Source organism: Muscardinus avellanarius (genome assembly GCF_963383645.1).
Source record: "Muscardinus avellanarius genome assembly, chromosome: 1".
Lineage (NCBI taxonomy): Eukaryota > Metazoa > Chordata > Mammalia > Rodentia > Gliridae > Muscardinus > Muscardinus avellanarius.
In genome coordinates this window covers 190,072,806-190,092,973 of record NC_137786.1, presented here as the reverse complement: position 1 = coordinate 190,092,973, position 20,168 = coordinate 190,072,806, and the positions used below count along the sequence as shown (strand labels likewise).

The 20,168-nt window shown below is 34.3% G+C and overlaps 1 protein-coding gene across 1 annotated transcript in view; it reads right to left on the bottom strand.

Moving 5' to 3' along the window:
* The window catches only part of PDE3B (phosphodiesterase 3B), a gene marked incomplete at both ends in the record, with an annotated part of 124,021 nt that overhangs the window by 39,913 nt on the left and 63,940 nt on the right, over positions 1-20,168 (bottom strand). The window lies entirely within an intron of this gene.

Sequence of the window (20,168 nt, the reverse complement as noted above, 5' to 3'; positions counted from 1 at the left end):
TGCACTTTACAAAACTCACTGTCCTTGGGGTTAGATTATGTACAAAAGCATGGATTTATGAAAAGCAACAATATTCTTTTAATAGTCAAGTAAATAGTGATTGCTTGCATGTTTGTCTACTTTATACGCTATCAATGGTAATTTCTTGGGCCCAGATTAGGTTTTTCCTACCCTTCTTCCTGGAAAGTTTTCTGGCTCTCTCCCTCTTCTATATAGTGGCCACTATGCTCAAGGAGATAAAATTAATTTTAACTTAGCAAACTATAATTTTCATCTATCATTTTTAATCCTAAATTTCAAGCTTATTGAGTTAATGAATAAGTCTCCCCCTTTTGCTCAAATAATTAATTATAATTGTCATTTTCTAGCTTTGAACACTAATTTTGAATGCATGTCTACTTAATTTGTAGTATGATCATATAATCTCTATATACTGAATTACTTGTTTCTTGTTGTTTTTAAGTCTTTGGGCTGCAAAAAAATTTAAAAGTGTTATCTGTTTTGTCACTGGTACCATGTTTTATCAGGAAAATTATTTCTCAAGGAACATAGAATATTTTAGGCTATGCAAGCCACATAATGTCTCTATGGCATTTTTCTTGTTTTTATTTTTATTTTACAACCCATTAAAATGAAAAAAAAAAACCATATTCTTAGATTGAGTTCCATACAAAAACAGTCTGCTGAAAGGATCCTGTCAGTGGGCTTTAACTTGCTAACCCCTACATTAAATAATACACCCACATCTTAATCAGTAAAAAATTGTCACTCATTATTATCACCATCTCCTTGTCAACATCCTTGTTGAAAGTAATCTCTTTCTTGCCAAAATGAAAAGAAATATATTTCTTTCCAAAGAAAACTCAGACATACTACACCAACTCACAAGAGTCATGAACTAGTGCCCACAAAATGGTGATGGTGTAGCTACAAAATAAATCATATATTTTAGTAGACTCATTAAATCTACACAGTATTTACGTGGCCCTAAGTGTGGTTTTAATTATTTCAGGTTGTGATTTAATCTACATATAATCTAAATTTTAGAGACACTAAGACACTAATTAATGCATATTAAGATGTTAATGCCTCCATTAAAACACTAACATTTACAACCCTAAATCCTTAAGATATACTTAATATTGTAGTGATCCATCTTCTCATACTATTTCTATACACTGGATTTTTAGACTCAACTGCAAAATTTTACTTCTGTCCTTATGTTAGCCTATCCAAGTTTCTTTGGAGGTTGAGGATATAAACTAATTTACTCACCATTACTCCTATCACCGCAGCATTTATAAATCTGATATTTCCTAAAGTTCACTAATAAAAGTCTAAAACAGACAGGTGTGAAATCAGTCATGTGATGTATCACTAAAAATTACCCATGAGACTGGCATCAATTCACTAATTTGCATTCTCAATCTACAGACTTGCCTAACTCTATTATTATCTGACCCATATTTTTATATTTCTTCCACAAGGATACCATCAGAGACAAATACCTCTATCTCCTTTTCCCAATTTGGTAGTCTAAATAGAAGGGTTTTTTTCCCCCCTAAATTAAGCATACTTCCATTAGGATAGTGTAAGACTGAGTAGTCTTCCCCCAGCCCCACTTCACTGACACTGTATGATTAAATAATCATTCCATTCTTAAAATAGTTGCACTCTGCTACCAAGAGTTATATTTGTATTTAAACCTAGTATTCTCAATTATGCCAGACAGGTGAAAATTGGTTCTTTGGGGGAAACAAATCTTAGAAATTAAATTAGTTCATAGCCCTCCAAATGCCACAGTACATAAACAAATACACTGTAAATGAAGATATAAATTGCATTAACATTTCACGGCAAAGGAGTGGTAATTAGGAAAAGGATGTCTAAAGAGGATCCTGGATGAGGGGTGGAGATGATAATAAAAATACATTGAGAAACACTGATATAAAGTAATTCTGCTGCTTACTTATAAGGGCAACCTCATCCTAACTTTCATTCTGAGAAGGTTCCCTAATTCATTTAGACAAGTTCAAGACTGCCTATACAGAAGGTGAAGATAGCATGAGAAGTAATTCACACTTTAACTGTCATCTTGGAGACCCATTAAAAATATCTCACTATATAATCACCTCAGTAGATGCAGAAGAGCATTTGATAAAATTCAACATCCCTTCATGAAAAATTCATCAAAAAATTAGATACAGAAGGAATGTACATCAACACAATAAAGGCTATATATGTGAAAAACATGGTAAACATCACACTGAAAAGGGAAATGGTGAAAGTGTTTCCTAAAGAGTAGGAACAAGACAAGAATGCCCACTTTCACCAATCGTATTAACAAAGTATTAGATGTATAAAACAAAACAACAACAAAAAACAACTGTTGGTACTAATAAGGTTAAAGTTGCAGGATATAAGACCAACAGGGAAAAAAATTGGCACCAATAATGAATCTGATGAGAAAGAATCAAGAATGCAATCACATTCAAAATAGCTACAAAAATAAAATATCTAAAAATGTTTAATCAAGGAAGTGACTGATCTTTACAATGAAAATCATAAAACACTGATGAAAAATGGAAGAAAATATAACAAAATAGAAAGATATCCCATGTTCACAGATTGGAAAACTCAATACTGTTAAAATGTCCTTAGTGCTCATAGCAATCTCAGATGAAATGTAATCTCCATAAAAATGCCAATGACATTCTTCACAGAAACAGAAAAAAAGTTCTGAAAGTGGTAAGGAACTATAGAAGAGGTTAATAGCCAAAAACATGTTAGGGAAAAACAGCAAAGCTATAAGCATTACAACATGATCTCAAAACACACGGTGAAAATATAGAATGAAAAACAAGATGGTACTGGCATAAAAACTAACCCACCAATGCGGAAAAAAAAAAGAAATAAATTCGTGTGCCTAAGCCAAGAATATACATGAAGAAAAGCCAATTTCTTCAATAAATGCTTATAGGAAACCTGAATATATCCATGTGCAAAGGAATGAGACTGAACTTCTATCTTTTGTAATATACAAAATGGATCAAAGACTATATTTATGGCCTGAAATAATGAAGCTACTAAAAGAAAATATAGGGTAAGCACTTCAAGGTACTGGTAGAGGCAATGAGTTTTCTTATCAGACCCCCAAAGCACAGACAACAAAAACAAACACAGACAAGTGAGATAATATTAAATTAAGTTTCTGCAGAGCAAAGGAACAATCAAGAGTAAAAAAAACAACCTGAAGAATGTGAGAACATATTTGCCAGGTATTTATCAGACAGAAGATTAGTATCCAGAATACACAAGGAACCCAAAATAATCAATAGCAAAAAACAAAGCAAAAGGAAACCAAGCCAATTTAAAAATGGACAAATAATATGAATAGACATTTCTCAAAATAATATAAACAAATGAGCAACAAGTATGAAAAATGCTCAATATCACTAATCAGCAGGAAAATGCAAATCAAGCCACAATGAGCTATCACCTCAGCCCATTTATCATACTATTATCAAAAAGACCAAAAATAACAAACGAGAGTGCAGAGAAATTCTTACACATTGCTAGTGGGAACATAAACAAATACAGTTATAATTTAAAAAAAACAGTTAGGGAGGCTTCTCAAAAAACTAAAAATAAAACTACCATATAATCCAGCTATCCCACTACCGGATATATATGCAATAGAAATAAAGTCAGTCTATTGAAGAGACTTCTGTATGCCCATGCTTACTGGAGCACTATGCAAAAATAGTCAATATGTGGAATGAACCCTGGAGTCTATCAATGGATAAATGGATAAAGAAAATGTTATGTATATATACACAACAGAATATTACACATTTATATACTGCATTATGAGAAAGACAAAGACTTGACATTTCCAGTGATCCTGGTGGAACCAAGGGATATTGTGTAAATAAAATAAGCCAGGCATGAAACATACTCTCCCTCAAATATGGAAGCTAACAGAGTTGGTTTCATAGATGTAGAATAAAGAAGTGTTCAAGATGCTAGGAAGGGTAGGGAGGAGTGGTAAAGGGATAAACAAAATACAGTCAAAATAGTTACATAGGAAGAGTAATTCTTAATGTTCTGAAATGCAGTAGAGTACCTATAGTTCAAAATTGCTTACTATATGTTTTATAAGAACCAGAAACAAGAGTTCAAAGCTTCTCAGCACAAAGAAATGATAAATGTTTAATAAGAACCATTACCCTGATTTGATTACTATACACGCATCGCATTATCACATGTGCTCCACAAATGCATACAATTATTGTTTATCAGTTAAGAAAACTTTAAAGAGTAAAAGGGTTGGGAATTTTTATAGTACGTTGACATTGCTGAGACTTTTCTTATGTTACTTAATAAAAGCATCAATCTATAGATTGAGAAAATCCAAAAGTTTTATTCTAGGCTGATTTGATATTAAGAAACAAAAACAAGGATTCACACAGCTTCCCACTCACAAGTAGCAAAAAACTAGATACAATCCAAATACTTATCAACAATAAAACATATATTTTTAATATTTGTACAAAGGAGGCCAGGCATGGTGGCACAGGCTTGTAATCCCCGCGCTTGGGAGGCTGAGACAGGAGGATCGCAAAGGTTCGAAGCCAGCCTCAGCAACTTAGTGAGACCCTGTTTCCAAATAAAATATAAAAAAAAGGTCTGGGGGTATAGCCCGGAGGTAGAACGCCTCTGGGTTCCACCCCCAGTACCACCAAAAAAAAAAAAAAAAAAAAAAAGGAATACAGCAGTCAAAACAAATGAAGTATAGCTACACATTATGTAGGTGAACCAGAGAAACATAATGTTGAACAAGAAAAAGAAGTCACACAAGAATATATACAGTGTGATTTCACTCATGTAAATAAAGTAGTATTGAGATATATTCCTTAAGAATGTAAATAAGGCCTAAGGCCCGGTATGGTGCCACATGCTTGTAATCCCAGCATTCGGGAGGTGGAGACTAGAGGATCTTGGTTCACAGACACCTCAGCTAATTAGCTAGACCCTTTGCAAATCAGTGAGACCCTGTTTCAAAAAAATAAAAAAGACTAAAAAATAGGGCTGGGAATACAGCTCAGAGGTAGAATGTCCCTGGGTTTCATCCCCAATACCACAAAAATAAAAGATTAAAATTTTTTTTAAAAGAACGTGAATATATGGGAAACAAAAAAATTTAGAAATTCAGGATGATGATTATCAGTAAAGAGGATAAGTTAACTGGATACAGTAGTAGTAAACAGGAAATTTCAATGTCAATGTACCATCCAAAGTTAAATGTAATGATGGGTAGATGGTGTTTTTTTTTTTATGCTTAATATCAACTAATTTTAATAAAATATATTGAACAAAACATATGCTAGCAGAGTGAAATATTTAAAGGAACAAATGAAAATACTGTTAAATGTATTTATAATATTAGAATGTTCAATATATAAAAAATATATATGCAGTACTAGATTAAAAAAAAAATTAAACTAGGAAATGTGAGCATGGTGGCACACACTTGTAATCCCAGTTTGTAGGAAGCCTGAAACAGGAGGCTCTCAGGTTCTGAGCCAGCCTCGGCTAGTTAGTGAGGCACTCCGCAACTTAGTGAGACCCTGTTTCATATTAAAGAATAATAATAATAAAAAAAAAGAGCTGTGGGTGTAGCTCAGAGGTAGAATTCTCCTAGGCTCAATCCCCAGTACCTCAAAACAAAATTAAACTAGGAAAGAGTAATAGAGCATTAGCCCTTATTTATAAAATTATGATCTTTAGATCACTAGTTGTTCCTTAGTAGTCTGAAATATTTAGAGGAATAAAATGAATCAGTTTAGTTTACATATATTTCACAATGTGTAATTTAAGATTAAGTCTGATTTCCAGAGACATCTCATTGTTACCATCTAAATAGCCATTATATTGTTATTAGCTAGACAGATACCCAAAGGCCTGCTTATTCTAAAAGCATGTAAGTCATTTTAACTAAAGCACTTTAATGTCATTTGAATATTACTATTAATATCGATTAAATTTATACTGAAATTTTTAAACATTGCGTTCATTTGATTGTGTTGCATTATACCACCCATCAAAAATATTAAATGACTCAAAAATGGTTCTTTAAGGTAGTTATCTGTTTGGCAAAGAAGAGCTTAAAAAGAGTACTATCCTAACTTCAAATCTACACACTGCTTTTATTCACAGAGAAAAAAAGGCAATGGTTAAAATACATAAGGTAGGCATGATTCAATGTTAAAGAAATAACAAATGTGGGCTGGAATGTACAGCACAGTCCTACTTGCTTAAAGCCCAGGCTTTGATCCCCAGCACTAGAGATGGGGGTTACTATAGAAAAAGAGGAAAATATAAAAATATTAGATAGTAAATATAAGAATCAAATGTAATAGAAATTTTTTTCTCAATATAATGCAAAAAAACCTCTTCTATTCCTCAAGCGTTTTGCCTGAAAAGGCCCATCAACTTAACTGACACAGTGACACACAGCCTGAAAGCTGTGGGTAGTACATGAATATGACAAGTTTTAACAAATGCTGGTCTAAGCATTCGTTCCTCTTTTTAAATATTACTTTCAAGTAGACAGTAAATGCCCTGTATACACACTGTTTTCAAGCCAGCAATTCACAGGCATCTAATTTCAACCCCAATATTACAATAAACTTGTAAATAATTCAAAAATAAGAATAAACAAATAATGCTAAATTTTGAATCACAGTAAGAAAAACAAATTAGAATGACTAGGCTATGATTTCAAAATATTGGTCTATTATAAAACATTACCTAATGAGAGTATGAAATTTAAACCTACTGTTTTTAGGAACTTTCATTATTGTATTTACCTATTTCTTTCTAAGCTCAAATATGATACATTATCAGAAATTTTATATTTTCATACATTGATTCTATATTTAAAACTAATTTTAACAACAGTACTGTTTTCTCTAAATTAAGCAACATATGAGGTGTGTACTATGAAAACTTTTTAGTTGATTTGATAAAGTTGTACCCAAGATGGCACATTTATTTAAATTCATCTTTTCTTTGTGGTTAAGAAGCTGAATCCTGATAAAAGTTTCTGTTTGAATGTGTTTATAAGTCTAACGTGCTTTATGGAGTTCTACAAAACCACTGAAACCACAGTGAATCATCAGCAGTTCAACCAGGAGACGTTATCAGGTTCAATTACGTCAATGAGGTTTAGTTCATTGTTCCCTATGTAGCTAAAAAGAAAAACATGTATGTGCCCTCCAATAAAATTTACAGAGGTGTTATATGTATGTAAAATTCAAGGGAACGTTTATTATGATACAGTTCTGAACAATCTGCTATAATATCCTGTATTCTCCTGTTTCTTGATGACACTACTTGAGCTTCATATATAAACCTATGCTAATGAAATTAACTGACATTTATTTATTTATTTATTTATTTATTTATTTATTTATTTATTTTTGGTGGTACTGAAGTTCCTGGAAGCCCTTCTACCTCCGGGCTATGCTCCCAGACCTATTTTTTTTATATATATATTTTTGAAACAGGGTCTCTTAAGCCAGCGCAGCTGGCTTCGAACCAGAGCAATCCTCCTGTCCCCACCTCCCAAGCACAAGGATTACAAGTATGCGCCACCACGCCTGGCGAAATTAACTGACTTTTAGAACTTCCTGCTTTTTCTATTTCAATGCCTTCCAATACAGGCCCAACAAAGACAACTATTTAACCCTGTGTTTATTATAAAATCCTTTCTTGGCCAGGATACTGAGGAAGCAAGTACATGAGGTTATTAGCAATCTTTAGAGATTTCTAGAAACAAATATAGTTGATTATTAAAAGAGAACAAAAAGGCAGTTCCATAAAGCACAGAAGTAACCAGGTGCCACTAGTACTCCATGTCACAGCCCATAGCCCACTTTTATCGTTGTGGTGGCCCGTTCTGGGAAGACGGGGCTCACATTAACAGACCCCTTCAAAGATGCCTCTGCTTATCTTTCCACTTTGTCACTGAGCTTTCAATGGCAGTACAATGGTCCACTAGGCCTGTGAACAAGCACAATCTAGAAATGGCAAGATAATTTCCAAGGTTGAGCAAGAAGGGGTGACCATCAGGCAACAAGGATAAGAGCTGAGAGATAAATGTTCTAATTACCCATTCTTCATATAGAAATTATAGAAGGTGTTCTGAACACCTTTCAGGACATCCCAGCAGAAATTAGCTTCCGCCACAACCACCACCACTACACTAATGCATTCTTCTGTTGTTTGTTTCTGTAGTACTGAGGATTGTACCCAGGAGTATTCTACCTCTGAGCGACATCCTCAGCTATTTCATTTTTAATTTTGAAAGAGAGTCTCACTAAGTTGCTGAGGGTATTGCTAAGTTGCTGAGACTGTCCTCAAATCTGCAATCCTCTTGTCTCAACTTTCCAAGTACTGGGATTATAGGAGATGTGCACCACCACGCCCCACTGATATATGCATTCTTATATTGGCTTACCTCCTTCCCACTCTTATTCTTCACCATTTTCCCACTCCATATTTATAGGACCACCTCTGAAATAAACTACTACCTACACCATGTCCTTGCCTCAGGACTGACTTTTTTAAGAACCAAATCAAAATACCAGGGTTAATATTATTAATCTTTCACAACTAAGACTTAAGAAATGCTTTATGGGAAATGAGGTGAGGAAGTAGTAATTAGTAGATGTTTACATCAATTCACTAAAAAAGTGAACATTTTCATTTTTTCTGATTTTATTAGACAGAAGATCAAAGAAATGATGACTTAATTTCTCCAAACTTTTAGAATATATATAGAAGGATAAATTATAACACAGCAATAATGGTAATAAATGAACCTTGGAAACTAAAAGTTATTTTTGCAGATAGACTTGGAAAGACAAAGTGATTGCAATGTTAAAAAATTCTAACTTCTACAATATCCATTTTTTTGTGTGTGTAGTACTGGGGACTGAACCCAGCAGCATTCTACCTCTGAGCTACACCCCTAGCCTTATTCTTTTTAATTCTTTATTTTGAAACAGGGTCTCACTAAGTTGCAGAGGGCCTCACTAAGTAGCTGAGGCTAGCCTCGAACCCAGATCCTCCTGTCTCAGCCTCCCCAGTACTAGGACTACAAGCGTGCACCACCATGCCTGGCTCTAACTTCTACAATATTCTTCTTTTTGTTTTTTTATTTTTTGCTGTACTGGGGATGGACCCTCTAACCTCTACAATATTCTAATGAATGATATTATAAATGACATAAATGATATAAAATAATGAGGTTTATAGGCAGGGCATGGTGGCGCACACTTGTAATCCCCGTGCTTGGGAGGCTGAGACAAGGAGGATTACACAGGTTTGAAGCCAGCCTCAGCTACTTAGTGAGGCTCTCAGCAACTTAGTGAGACCCTGTTTCCAAATATAGTATAAAATAGGTCTGGGAATATAGCCCAGAGGTAGAAAGCTCTGAGTTCCACCTCCAGTACCACCAAAATAATAATAATAATAATAATAATAATAATAATAATAATAATAATGTTTACAAATATGAATCCATATATCAGTGCCAAGAAGGCTGCATAATCAGCAAGTGCACAGGATTTTTTTTTTACTAAATGTAAGGTCAGACCTAAGAATTTAGTTTTTACATCTCTTCAGATGATTCTGACAAACAACCACATTTGGCAATCTGTCACACAGAGTGCATGCTTACTTATTTGTAAGCATGTTGTCTTATTTATAAGATGACAGAAGCATGGAACAGAAAACACACTAAGGGAGTGGTTCAGGAAGAAAAAAGAAGCCAGGGGTGGTGGCGCACTTCTGTAATAGCAGTATTTGGGAGGCTGAGAACAGGAGGATTGTAGGTTGAGAACAACCTCAGCAACTTAGCAAGACCCTGTTTCAAAATAAAAAATAAAATAAAATAGAGGGCTAAGAATGTAGCTCAGAGGCATAATACCACTGGGATCAATCCCCAGAACTGAAAGAAAGAAGAAAAAAAACAGACCAGATCAGGCTAAAATAAAAGATAGACTAATTTTAAAGTAGTGTAACCTTGCTGCTCCAAAAAAAGTGAATCAGATCTTGGTTTATGTTAGTAGAACCAGGGAGATGATAACCTACCTCTACTTTGTATTTGTGGGCCACACAAAATGAAACGTGTTCACTTCCAAAACTATGCTTTAGAAAGAGTTTAACTATTTCTTGAATAATAGACTCCTTTTACAGTCTACTAAATTCTATGAACCCTTTCCACAATAATATTCCTAAAAGCATAAATAAAATGCATAATCATTAAAATAAAGGATTAAAAAAACTTTTTTGCAGTACTGTGGATTGAACCCAGGAATCTCTGACCTCAGAAATATATCCCCAGCTCTTTTTATTTAACATTAAGACAGAATTTCTCTAAAGTTGTTCAGGTTGGTCTCCAACTTGCAATCCTACCATTTGGCCTAACTATTAATACATGTTCTTAAAAACTTAGGAATGTGCATAAAATAGTCACATTAAGAAATGAATGCTAATATTTTAAATATTTGCAACAACTACAATGGATCTGAAATTATGACTTCTACTGATGCAAAGTCAAAAGGTTCTCCTACAGTGGTTTGTGGCCTATAATCATAACTTTTCATATGCCAAATTTCATTCAGAACTTAATAAACACAATAAAAATATTTCATATCTGTGATGGCTAATTTTATGTGTAAATTTAACTGGACTACAGGTGCTCAGATATTGGCAAATATTCTGGGAATGTCTATGAAGATATTTCCAGATGAGATTAAGATGTGAATCTATAGACTTAGTAAAGCAGACTGCTTTCCCTTAGTGTGTGTATGGAGCTTGTCTAAGCAATTCAAGACCTGAATAAAAGAAAAAGGTGAAGAACTCTTCCTATCTAATACCTTGCGATAGAACATTGACTTTTTTCAGCTTCTTGCTAGAACTGAAACATCATCTGGCCATCTTTCATATTGGAACTTACACTACTGGCTTTCTTGGGCCTCTCCAGCTTGCTAAGTACAAATCTTGGCACTTTTCAGTTTCCATTAAAAAATATATATATACATATGTATGTATCCAGATGTGAGTGTATTTACACGTACGAATCCTACTGGTTCTATTTCTCAGAAGAACTAAATACTATATCCAAACCCATGGATTCCCTAAATTCTATTCATGAATTCTATTCCTAGTTAAAAAAAAAAATCTGCAACACAGGTGAATGGCACAGAAGACCTTTGTGACTTAAAGAGTGGACGAAGGAACTAAAAATTTCTAACCTTGAGAAGAAAACATTGGAAACAAGAGAAATGGAAGAGTCATAAAAGCTATCTTCAAACATTTTATGAAAGAAAGTTTATGGAAGAAACTTACGGAAGAAAGTTTAGACTATTCTCTATAGCCCAAAGGCCAGTGAGTTGAAAACAAAGGATGAGGAGGCAGACTCTGGTTTAATTACTGCTTTTGACTGGTCAGTGAAGTCTAATGTTGGGATGTATTATTTTCAAAAGTATTGAGTTATTCATCACTGGCTCAATCCCTGCCAAAATAGCTTACTATTTAGTCACTATGTTTAAGAAAATTCAAGCATTAAAAGGCCAGATCAGATGATCTTTCACTTCCCTTTCAACTTGAATATTTCATTTTTCTGATTTATATATGTACTAACCTAGGTAGAAAACAAATTTTATACAAAAATAGAAAGCTCCTAAGGCCATATCTAACTCTTTTAACATAAAGTGAGTTTTTAAATAATATCATTTTATGGATATTAAAAATAAAGAGAAAGACTATTTTCCTTTTACCTACATAAAAATGTAGTTAATAAATGTAGTTAACCTGGAGATTGTCCAAAACCACAATAAGTGACTCTTGAAATAAATAAGAACTAAAAAAGTTAGTGAGAATTCCATTAGAAATATTTTTCCATTCTGGAATTATTAAAGTATGAATACAATAACCATTCTTCAGTTGAGATCACAACTTAAACAATTATTCTATAAGAAGCTTAATGTGAAAATATACTTAGAACTTCTACTTTTTTAAGTGTCAGTAGTTAATATTTCACCAAGCTGAAAAGAATATTGTATACAAAAACAAGGTTAACAGAAATTGATTACCTGACAATTCAAAGCATATTATGGCTTTGAAATTATCTCTGTACTAAAAACCTTCAGGATTCTGAGAAAGACTTTAAAATACACAGAAAAAGTATTAGTGTTTTAATTTATGGATGTTGTCTTTTCAGGCCACCTGCCTCAAATCAAAACAGCTGCCAATGATAAACTGGGACTGAGGCCAATCTGAAACATAAACAGCAACATATCCAGAAGAACAATTAATAAGTCACAGAACAGCTACCTATTATGCAACCTATTTTGAGCTTGAGGCTCCAATGGAGAATTACAACAATATGTTCTAAAGTAATCCTCAACACTTTAAAATGTAATTTTAAATTGTATGATCTATTCTTATTACTATTACAAGATGATGCTATATTAAAGAACTTAAAACTAGGTGTGGTATTTGGGAGGTTGAGACAGGAGGGTTGGATGTTCAAGACCAGCCTCAGCAACTTAGTGAGAACCTCAGAAACTAGTGAGACACTGTTTCAAAATAAAAAGGTCTAGGAGTGTAGACTGCCCCTAGGTTCAATTCCCAGTTCTACAAAAAAATGAAAAGAAAAACACTTAGTCTATATCTTATCTTACCATGTAATAATGCTGAAGAACATGTTATATTGTATATAGTAAAATTATTAAACAAATTTAATCACTAAAAATAAATTTTTATTTTATTTTTAACTTTTATTAGTACGTTATAATTATGCATCATTGGTAGATTTAAAGTGATACAAATGTATAAACATACAACACTTGGTGGATTTCCTTCCTTGTCCCACTCTGCTTTCCCCTTCTCCCGCCTAGATGCATGTTAGTGAAATTGGTAGCACTGCTTTCATGTATTGTTATAACATTATTTGAACTGTTCCCATCCTCAGTCTTCCTTTTTAACCTCCCACCTCCCTCTCCCCTCACATCCCACTATTCTATTGGACTCTCTCCTCATTTATCTGAAGCCCCTTATGTATGTTTTCTAAATTATTTTCATTCCATATGTTGTAATAACCATAGAATGATTATTTCTTCAAAAGGGCTTTCAAATTCTGAAACACATGGATTTATGTACTTCTATAAAGAAAGGCATTTATGAAAGACCTACTACTTAAATATATTTACATGTGTTTATAAAAACAATACTTTATTTCTGCAAATCATTTTGTTCAAAATGTGAAACTTAAAAAGGAAAGATTTTGCCAGGCGTGGTGGCACATGCTTATAATCCCCGCACTTGGGAGGTGAAGACAGGAGGATCGCCCAGGTTCAAAGCCTGCCTCACTGGTTTAAGAGACCCTGTTTCCAAATAAAATATAAAATAGGTCAGAGGTAGAAGGGTTCCATCCCCATTACCACCCAAAATTGGAAGACTGAGACAGGAGGATTGCACGGTTTCGAAGCCACCCTCAGCTACTTAGTGAGGCTCTCAGCAATTTAGTGAGACCATTTCCAAATAAAAGTATAAAAATAGGACTGGGAGGATAGCCCGGAGGTAGAAAAGCCCCTGGGTTCCACCCCCAGTACTACAAAAAAAAAAAAAAGGAAATATTTTTTAAAATTTTTTTGTTTGTTTGTGGTACTAAGGATTAAAACCAGGGGTATTCTATCTCCAAATTATATCCCCAGCCCTATATTAATTCTTTATTTTGAAACAGGGTCTCACTAAGTTGCAGAGGGCCTCACTAAAGTAGCTAAGGCTGGCTGCAAACCTGTGATCCTATCTCAACCTCCCAAGTACTGGAATTACAAGTGTGTGCCACCATGCCCAGCTGAGAAGTTATTTTTTAAAGCCATTCTTCCCTCACTCCCTGATCCTCAACATAAACATACACACACCACCACAACCACTAGAATTTGGTTGTTTTATTAAAAATATACATGGGAAATATTTCTTTAAAAATTGTATACAGCACATAAAGACCTAAAATGAAAACTACCAACTTTCCTTTTGGCCTTCTGCTATAGAGTCAACCACAACTAACAGATTCTGTTTGGAACATCTTCTAATTGTCCTCTACATAGAAGGAAATTAAAGCACTTTCATTCCTAGTACCCACTCCCTTTTCACTATATTAAGGCTTATGGCCCTTGTACTGTGTTTTATAAATCTAGTCAAAAGTAGTAAATTAAAGGACTGTCCAATACTTATGATTATGTATCATTCAATCGAGGACCAAACACGGTGACTAAACCAAGAGAGAAAAGGAAATAAAATTTTAAATAACTAAATATTTATACTTCAAGTAATATCTTTCACAATATCACCACTGAATAGATCCTAATAGTCTTTCTTGTTTCACTCATATTTTCTGGGTCACGTGTCTTTTTTTAATCCCATATAATGATTAATATTTTAAGTGAGAATTAAGAGCCTAAATCCCTTTCAAATATCTTAGAAGGTAGCAGTGAAAGCAATTATTTCATATTAGATAATAGTACAAAACACTTAGGTAAGTTTTTGTCCTCAGCTTTGGGAACAGGGATACTGGGGATTGAACCTGGGGCATTCTACCTCTCAGCTACATCCACAGCTCCTTTTTATTTTTTTGTTTTGAAACAGGGCCTCATTAGGTTGCTGAGAGTTTCCCTCAATTGCTAAGACTGTCCTCAAACCTGTAATCCTCCTGTCTCATCTTCCCAAGTACTGAGATTACAGGCACATGCCACCATGCCCAGTTTCATCCTCAGCTTTTAAAAGTTCTTAGAAAGTATATCAAAGTAAATCACTAAGCCAAACATAAGAAGGTGGAAGTGGGAAGGGAATGGGGTGGAAATTGGGTAAGAGCTAATTGAGTGATGTGTGAATGTATGGCTCTAGCATCTTGTACTCCATTAAAATGTATGACTACAATGCACCAATAAAAAAAAAAAAAAACTTAAAAAAAGAAGAAAGTCCAAAGGACCAACTAAGACATTCCTTCAGAGTTGTCCTTAATTGAGTTAGGTAGGGCCAAGTTTTTATAACTGAATGTCAACGAGTAATTTAACATGGACTTCCCCAAGACAAGGGTATTAGCATGCTCGAGACAGTTCTTGTTAGACAATCTGACAATTTCAAGAGAGGACTACTTGATAAGGTTTGCCAGTGGACAATCTTTTTAGCATGGGGGGAAAAAACCTCAGTTCTGAAGAGAAGATTTGAACAACACAGTATAACGTCCACTATAGATAATTATTTTATCTCCATTTTTATCTGACTCATATTTGGATCCCTAATCCCACAAAACTCGAAGATAATACAGTCAAATACACACTCATTATTTTCTTTTTCCTTCAAAGAAGCTAAGCAATTATTGTATAAATTGATTAACCCTTATTCAAGACTGTTTGGGACCAAAAGTATTTCAGATTGTTTGGATATTGACATATTTTCAAATATATAATGAAATATCTTGGGGATGAGACACAAGCTTAAAAATAAAATTTGTGTTTCATATGTATTATATACATATATGTGTAGTATATATTTCTTTCACTTGCTATATATAACCTGAAGGTATCTTTGAAGTACACCTCTGTTGATTGTGACAGGTCTTATGAGACTAGATGTGGAATTCTTCACTCATGGCAGGATGCTGGCACTCAAAAAGTTTCAGATTTTGGAGCATTTTGAATTTCACATTTTCAAATTAGAAATGCTTCATTTGTACATGTTAAAGATTAATATAGGTAGAAAAATGGTGAAAGAGAAAATTATAGGGATGAAAGAAAGAATAAGAAGGAGAGTAATTAAAATACCACATACAATAAAGATTTTTACCCATTTGTGACTCCATGCCACTGAATTCCTGCTAACCAGGAGTTAACATTAGTTGACAAATAAGAGCAAGCAGAAATCAGTGCTTCCCAAAGTAGATTGTGATACATCTCTGTATAGCTAAATGCAAGGAAATAATGGATGACCCATGGGAGGAACATGGAAAGTAAGGGGCTAAAAAAATGTGAAATTAGAACTAACGTGTGAGCCAGGTGCAGTGACGCACACTTGTAATCCCAGCATTTGGGAGGCTGAGACATGAGGATCGCAGTTCACAGACAGCCTCAGCTACTTAGTGAGACCCTGTTTCAAAATAAAGAATAAAAAAATAGAGATAGGGGTGTTGCTCAGAGGTAGAATGCCCTTGGGTTCCATTTCCAGTACTGCAAAGAAAAAAATAAAAACTAAAATGTGTGCCTGTGTATGTGTGTATATGTGTATAATAGCCAATGTTCCAAATGAAAAAAAATCCCCATAATTTTCTTCTAGAATTTAATTGCAGCACATAATTTGTTCTGTCTTATTCATCTTTTAACCACTGTAATAAATACCTGAGGTAATTAAGTTTTTCTTAAAAAAAAAAAAAAGGCCTATTTAGACTCACAGTGGTAGAGGTTTCAGGTCATGATTGGTTGATCTTACTGCTTTGGACCAGTGGCGGCATATCACCAAGGGGAGGATGTGGTGGAGCAAAACTGCTCATCATATGGCCAAGAAGTAATATAAGAGGAAAAGGAAGGGGCTAGGGTCCTGCTCTCCTCTTTAAGAGCACAACTTCAGTGACCTCAAGACCTTGCTCTAGGCCTCGCTCCTTAAAAGTTCAGTCACTTCCCGACAACACCACCCTAGGGAGCAAGCCTTGGGCTCAAGGATCTTTGGAGAACACTTGGATCCAAACTAGAGAATAAACTGACTCTTCTTTCCCCCTCTTGGTAGTTGTTCTTCTCCTGCCAGTTTTTAAGGAAACTCAGAACTAAATTTACTACTTACTTTATATTTATTTTGTTCTATGTGTATAAACACTGAGAGCCTGGGAGAAAGAACTGAGATAGAGATTCAGATTTGAGGGTTTCTGACATGAGGACAGTAAACATGGGATACCCAGGGAAGTAAGAAGTCCAAGGACAGAACCCCAAAGCATCTCAACATCTTCTGTATTATATCTTATTTCTGCATCTGAAAATATTCACACTTTTAACTAATGCCACCCTCAAATCTTATAAGCAAGAATGATTAGAGATTTGCCAAATTGTAACTAAAAACATTACCAGGAACAGGGCTAAAGACAGAGATAGGTATCACTGCACTAGGTATTTTTCTTGTTTAAAGTATTGTAAGTTGGTATCACTCAACCTCCCTCTGCTGATCCTGAGATTCTCACTAGATTCCAGAGCCGGGGAAGAGTCTGTTCTGACAGTCTGCCAGCTCATTAGCTGTTTTTGTGGAGGGATTTCTATTCTTCTTTTGTTGTTGGTTCTGCTTCACAGCCTCAGTATGATGACCCACCTCTTATTATATAGCTCCAAGATTCAAAATTCTTGCTTTCTCCTTTATATAACATTTCTCTTCATCTCCCCAACATAGGCATTGTACCCTCTGGGTTTCTCCATATATTACTTTTCTCTGTTGAATATATAAATCTTCATCTTCCTCAGACCACAGTAAAGAGGTGTGGGTTTCAATGCGCATCACCTTCTTCTAAAACACTGTGTCCAGTTCACAGATAGCATATAGTTGTGAGTGTTTTTCCTTTGTCAATATATATATATATAGTGTGTGGCTTCAATTCAACTTGTACTGGATTAGAATTTCAACTAGAACTCCATTACTAACTAGTGTCTACTGAATTACCACCTGTACTATTTCAGGGGCAAAGTACTCAGTCACTTATGACCTTTTATGGATTAGCACTATGTCAGATACAGTATAGGAACTCTGATTGCTAAATAAAAACTATATCAGTGATAGTGGTCAGGAACATGGGCTTTGAATCAAAGCTCGGCTTAAGTCCTGTATCTTTACTTATTTAATTAGGGCCTAAAGGGCAAATTATTTAAGCAGTCTGAGTTTGTCTCTTAATCTACAAATAAGACATAGTAATAGCATACACACTTATCAGAAAGATCTAGAATACTTCTGTGCACTGTACCTTGGTAAAAGAATGGAAATGTCCACAGGGTAGACAGCTTACAGAATCACCATAAAAGATTTAAATAAGGTAATATCTTCAGAGCAACTAACATTGTGTTTAGCACATAGCATGAGCTTACCAGCAGCTATTTTAATTACTAGCCTCCTAACTCTTATTTTTTTCTTGCCAGACAGTTACTTGGCTCTTATTAACAAATTAATACCAATTATTACCAATCAATATAGTCTTCTTAACATAGGTATCAGATAGCAAACTGTCCAACTACTGAGAATTCTACTGTATACCTATTGATAATTTAACTTTTCCTCCCTCTAGAGTCTGTCACAAGATCTATTTGATTTATGGATTATCAAGCATTTTAAAGTGTTGTCAACTTTGAGGAGGATAAATTGCTGCTAAACAACAACTCAGTAAGGAAGAAAATGGCTTGATCCTAAAAAGGAGGCTAAACCAACATGGTATGTAAATACTACCAATATACAGTATGATGATATTTATAATACAAAAATACTGACAAATATTTATTGTTGTTATTATCTATTCTTCAGTGTTGTGATATGGAATATCTGTTGATGTCCCAGGCAAAAGATAATATCTAGGAAGTTATAGGTAAGTAACAGGCTTAAGAAACAATTCACTGAATTAAAATTCAAGAGACAACCTTCAAGTCCATGTTTTACCATTTACTAGTACTTTCTTTACCTTTCTGGCTTTGCGTGTGTGTGTGTGTGTGTGTGTGTATACACACACACACACACACACACACACACTTTTACTGGAACATCACAGTGAAGTTCAAGGCGATGCAAACATACATGGACACATCACTTAGTATATTTCTCTCTGCATCACACCCTGTCCCCCTCTCCCTAACATGCTAGTGAGGTTGGCAGGGACACCTTCACATATAGATATATTATTCAAACGGTTTTCTTCCTGAGTTTTCCTCTTCCCCTTGTCCACTTCTCTCCCCATACCCTCTCCATTATTCTACTGATCTCTCTTCTCACTTAACTGAAATCCTTTATGTTTCGTATTTTTTCTCTAGCTTCCACATATGAAAGAAAACAGAGGACTACAGACTTTCTGCACCTGGCTGATCTCATTTAGTATCATATTATCTACTTTCATTCTTTTTCCTGAAAATAAAATAATTAGATTTCTTATCTACAAAAGAATGAATTATCAGTAATTCCCCAAACTTTATGAGGGACATTTAGGAACCATTTTGAAAAGTACAAATGCTAGGCTTCACACCTACTGAATCATAATCTCTGTGAGTGGGTACAGGGAAATAGCATTTTTTAAAGATACTCAGCAGGCCAGGCGTGGTGGTGCACGCTTGTAATCCCAGCGCTTGGGAGGCCAGCCTTAGTAAGACCCTGCTTCCAAATTAAGTATAAAATAGGTCTGGGAGTGTAACCTGGAGGTAGAAAGCCCCTGGTTCCACCCAAAATATAAAAATATATTTATTTATATAAAATATTTATATAAAATATATTTATTTATATAAATATATATAAATATTTACCAGTACCACAAAAAATAAATAAAGATACTCAGCTGATCCTGAAGGATAGCCAGGGATCTGCAGAACTTAAAAGCTAAGGTTCATTTCTAGATCTAATGGTTTGTCATTTTTTTACATTCTGCTCCTATACAAATAAGACTGTAGAGGAATAAGTATCAGAAATTTACTCAGAACAGTAAGGCTAGCAATATTACTAGAATTAGAAGCAGCTGATCTATTATCTCATACTTTTGTACGTACAGAAATTACAGTATAATGGATAAAGATACTTCAACTGAACTTCAGGTGAAGTTCTGCTATTTACTAACTATAAGACTTTAAGCAAGTCATTCAATACCCATACCCATTATTCTCCTCATCTACAGAATGATGCTAAGCCAAAATTAGAATATTGTACTAGGAAGTACTTGTAATAATTATACTAGTTCAATATTTTGAATATAAGTTTTAACTCTGTAGTATTCCTAAGATTTCAGCTCCTCTTCTTGTTGAAGTCAGAATTTATATTCTTTATTTGTTATAGCAAAGATTTAATAGTCAAAGCTCTTTATCATCAAAAAATAA